General features: G+C 39.8%; 1 pseudogene; it reads right to left on the reverse strand.

Moving 5' to 3' along the window:
• Positions 1-1299: 1299 nt before the first annotated feature.
• On the reverse strand, positions 1300-2067 carry LOC119506028 (annotated as a pseudogene).
• Between the last annotated feature and the right edge of the window lie 3366 nt (positions 2068-5433).

The raw sequence follows: 5433 nt of genomic DNA on the forward strand, positions 1-5433 counted from the left end.
ATCAAGCAGAAGAAGGGTATTTATTTTTACCAATTACACTGTTATATTGTTGTCATGAAAAAAGTGAAGAGAAGTGCTGAGATCAACTTTGAAAAGCATTGATATTTAAAAGATGGGCAGCAGTCATCTCACCTTATATCCCTTATCTTGCTCAAGAAGTTTCCCAACACCATAGCTCTACCTGCTTTTCTCTCCCAAATCCTCCAACTTTCTTTCTAACCTCTGATATTGTATATGATGTCAGATTTCATGTACAAAACAGAACTTGTCAACTCCTGTCCATCCATGGCCACACTTGCTATTATAATATCAAATAGTTATTTCATAATTAACCCAGTCTTTCAAGCTAGAAAGTTTTGATTGGACTTCTCTTCTACCGTCAGCCTTCATAATTAATTAGTCACCATGGACCTTTGAGAATTCTATAAGATAGCACCTGTGAAAAAGCCTAATACAATGTCTGACAAAAGATAAATACTTAGATATCTGAGTTGACTCTGAACTAAAGGGATCAGTTTGCTCTGAGTTTAAGGGATATATATTTATGTTACGTATGTTACATATATATGTGATACTTAGTTAATGATCAGTTTATTACTAATCCATATGTTTTTTAATAATTTTTTCTAATATAATCAATCAGAGGATGTACAATTACAGAGTTAGTACCAGATCACTAGAGAACTTTCCCTAAGTTTCTCAATTAGACCTTCAGCCAAAACTAATTATAAAATAACTTGAGTCCTTTGTGTCAATGGAGCAACATTGAATCTATGGTACAGAGACTTGTAAAATTCTATCCTCCATCAATATATAAAATACCCTATTTCTTCTGCAACATTTAGCACTTCTGAGTGTATTCTACTTCCAAAATGTTGTTACATGAAGCAAAGTGAATATTTATAACAAACCCTCTGGATAATCCAATTATTGAAGTATGCTGAGCATCTAAAGTTGAGTGTCCCTTGAGAACCAGATAATATGGGTTCAGATCTCTATCCAAACCCTGTGAAAAGGCTGTCCCAAATTTTCTTCAAATTCCCAGGAAATATGTGTTCTTGTGGTTACCTCTGATTCCAAAGCCAGTTCCTGCTGAATTGTTCCATCCTAAATGTAGAACTCAGTCTCTTCCTTGAATTATTCATGCATACACACATGCACACCACCAAAACATCAATAAATGTATGGTAGGCGACTTCCAAGTTGTTCCTCAGTCATCCCCACCTCCTGATATTCATGCTTTGTGTAATCATCACTCCCCTTCCACCTTGAGTGTGAGCTGAGCCTAATGAATTGCTTCTAACCAACAGAGTATAGCAAATGTGGTGGAACACCCATGATTAAGTTGCAATGCTTGGGAATTCTGGATGGTGAAGGAGTGGATTGTGAGGCCCAACAACCTAGCCCACAGTCAAAGACATCAGGGAAGTTCTGAAAACATAGATTCAAGAAACCCAGAGACATGTTCTTAACAATAGGAACACATTCTACAGGGTCCTACTTCATGATTGCCATCCAGAAACCTAAGTTTTGGGGTGTGATCAACACAGTCAGCTATCCCATATTCATCCAACCACTCAAACCAGGGCCAAAGGAGGTAATCAATCAGGGATACACAGTTCCTGCCAAAAAAGATGATCTGCTGGTGGGCAAGAACCTCTTCCAGGTTACAGAGTTCTTGACACATGGCTATCTTCAGGTAAGTGCTCTTTCTCCCACATCTCACTGCTATCAGACACTCCTCGGTCAAATGTGGGCCCTTAGAAAATGGCTTCAATAACATCTTTGGGTGACCTTGCTCCTAAGGATCACATGGAAACAGCTTCTTTCAGGATAAGTGTCATCCAGGTATTCACATGGGACGGCAGACTCCCAGATCAGCTGGCACTTGCTGTTCTCCAGGACGGGTATTTGGTCAAAGGGGTGCTTTGTATAGCACCAATTGGACTCGTTTTTCAAATTAATTTTGATAACTTCCTGCCTTTCCCCAAACTCTTTTCCACATCCCCAGATATGGTCTCCCTTTGTCGGCACAGCATAGCACCCAGCACGAACTCTTTGCCACATACTTTGATGAAACCAGCTGCCATATTATGAGGCTCACATAACAGAGAACTGAGAACTCTTTCTAACAGCCACCAAGGAACTGATGCCCTCAGTCCAACAGCTTAGAAGTAGATCCTCCCCCTGTCTAGCCTTCAGATGAGACCTCAGTCCTGGCCAGCACCTTGATTTCAGCCTTGTAAGAGACCCTGAAATAGATGATGCAGCTCAGCCATGCTAAGATTTCTGAACCACAGACTATAAGATATTCGATGTGCATTTTTTGTAATAATTTGTAATGCAGCAATAGATACTGAATAAACATATAAACAAACACTCAGATACACATGTCATTTGTTTTTAATGCACTTTACAGGAGACCTGAGAATGCCAAGTAAGAGTTTACAATGTGGGCATCAAGAAAAAATGCAAACTTAATGTTAGAAATTACATGCACTCCTTCAACATGCTACAATGAAGTTTACTTATTTATTAATATTTGGTTATTCTCTATCTAGCCAGCAGGTATTCCTTCACTCCTTTCCATTTCTCTTCCTCAACCCTCACCTTCAGATTTCATTTCAGCTCTTACTCCCACTTCATTTCCAGACTCTGTTTTAAAACATATAAACCAATCAAGAGCTCTTCTACAAAAGGGCATTCCAGAAATTTATTTATTTATTATTTATTTGTTTGTTTTTTTATTTATTTATTCAGCATTGAATCCCAGACAGTATTCTTAGCACTAGCATTTGGTGGTAAGTTAAAAACACTTGATCCCTGTCCTCATGGGTCTTATAGTTGAGCAGATGGAGACAAACATTAAACAGACAAATAAATGAATAAATGAAAAACTGCAAGTGATAAAAGTGCTTAGAGGGTAGCAAACAGGTGTTATGCTAGAAGATGAAAGGAAGAAACCTGCTTAGATAGTCGTGTGTATGCTTCCTGAATTCCAGAAAAGCTCTAGCTTTTGAGGCAACATTTATGTTGAGATGTGAAGAATGAGTAGGAATGACATAGGAACACATTTTGTATAAAAGCTCTTCAGGGGAAGGATTGTTTAAAGAGGCTGTAAGACAGGACAGAGCTTAGGATACTCTAAGAACTAAAGAGAGACCAATTGGCTGGAGCCCAGTGGGGAAGACACAGTGGCTCAAAGGGAAGCTGGAAAGGTAAGCAGGAGTCAACATAGCCAGGACCTTACAGCTCAGGGTAAAGAGGCTCCATATGATTCTACATATGGGAAGTCATCCAAGGATGGGAACGGGAATCCATGGAGGGATTTTAAAAGTGGGAAAATGACAAGATTTGATTTATATTTTTAAAGAATCATTCTGGCGGCTATGTGTAAGTAGGTTGGAAGAGATGTATAAAAGGAAGCGTAATGGACCAGTTAAGGAGCAACTGAAATAGAATAATAGAAGTCGGTGTGATAACAGAGTGGAAATGGAACTGGAGAAAGATAGATTCAGAGATACTGGTTGGAGGCAGAATCAACTGATTTGGTGAGGGAGACAGAAGAATCAAAGATAACTCCCAGGTTTCTAAATAATCCTGAAGGCAGTGTAATTATATGCAGCATATTCTTTTTCTTTGCTACATAAGGACACAGAACTCTTTAGGAAGAAAAGAAGTCAAGTTCCCAGTGACACCCAATATTGCTATTTGGTCCTTCCTCAAACCCTGTCATTAAAATACTTTTTTTCAAATTGCATCAAGTACTATGGCAGCAAATCATTGCTGTTCTTTGTGCCTCCTGCTTTACATAAAAAGACCATTAAAAACTCAGCTTTAATTATTTACATTATATCCAGTTGCTCTCTCAAGTGCAGTGAAGCAATATGACATAATTTGTCAAGAAAAGAGAATCACAGGAAGGGTCAAGTACCACAGATGTTCCAAATAGAGAGTTTGCCCGGCACATCACCATCGCTGCTTTTGGCACTTGTAGGTGCTAAACGTTTGACTAACATCACTGCTGAGTCTTCAGAAAAACTTTTTATAGAGCAGGTAAGTTTCAGTCTCCTCCATTTACAGAAGGAAAGAGGTAAAGAGGTTAAATGACTTACATCCAAACAGAAGGCAGAACCGACCTCAAAGCTAAGGGAAGCCCTCAGAGTATCTTGATCTTAATTATAAGATCATTATTTTTGGAAGAAACTAAATATTATCATTAATTGATGCATGTGAAGTGGTTGAGATTCAGGGAGAGATTGTGAGAAAGTGGGAAGGAAGGAGGCTGCAGGAGAAAACCAGTCTCTATTTAGTGGTGACTATATGCTAGGTCTTTTGCTGTACAGTCTCGTGTTTTTAACTGACTATAAGATCTTCCAGGTAAAAGTAGAATGGTAGTGGACCAGCTTGACAAATCAGATGATTCTCTGCTTATTAACCAAGAGGAAAAGGAAAAGTCACTTTTCTAACAGAGGGAGTGTGATGGTTAGGGTTCATGTGTCAACTTGGCCAGGTGATGGTGTCCAGATGTCTGGTCAAGCAAGCACTGGCCTAACCATTACTTCAAGGACATTTGTGGCTGCTTAATAAACCAGAAAGCTGGTTTATTAAATCGTCAGCTAATTGGCTGCAGCTGTGACTGATTACGTCAACAAAGGGTGTGCCTTCTACAATGAGAGAATGCAATCAGCTGGATTTAATTCAATCAGTTGAAGACTTTTAAGGGAGACAGATAGAGGACCCTCACTTCTTCTTCGGCTAACCAATGAAGCGTTTCCTGAGGAGTTCATCGAAGTTGCCAGTTAGTTTCCTGAGACGTTCATCAAATGCATTCATCGGATTTGCCAGTTCACTGCCTGAGGAGTTCATCAAACATCTTCACTGGAGTTGCCAGTTGCTGCCTGCCCTATGGAATTTGGACTTGTGCATACCCACAGCTGCGTGAGACACTTCTATAAATCTTATATTTATAGATACCTCTTGTTGATTCTGTTTCCCTAGAGAACCCTAACTAATACAGGGAGTATTAACACCACGAATGCTTTGTCAAGTAGAGCTACAGATTGCATTGCTGCAGTGAGAAAACTGGAGTATAAAGGAACATATGAAGTATAAAGGAATGCAATTCATCCACGACTGAAATACAGTGCAAAGCTGGCCTACTCCCCCTGCATCCTGAGTGCACTGGAATTCTAACTTAGTATATATCAGAATTACCTGGGGTGCTTATTAAATATGGTTATGCCACAGACTTGTGCCCAGAGATTCTATTCTGGTAGTTGAGATCTAGGTCAGGACTCGAGAATCTGGGTTAAATAGGCAAACTCCCTGGGGAAATCAGTGCGGGCAGAAGCACTGCACTGATGTCTTCCATAATGCCTGGCACCCGGCAGCAGCCTGAAGGCTCACCCAGCATGAGTCTGGACCATCCCT

Source organism: Choloepus didactylus, chromosome 11, assembly GCF_015220235.1.
Source record: "Choloepus didactylus isolate mChoDid1 chromosome 11, mChoDid1.pri, whole genome shotgun sequence".
Lineage (NCBI taxonomy): Eukaryota > Metazoa > Chordata > Mammalia > Pilosa > Megalonychidae > Choloepus > Choloepus didactylus.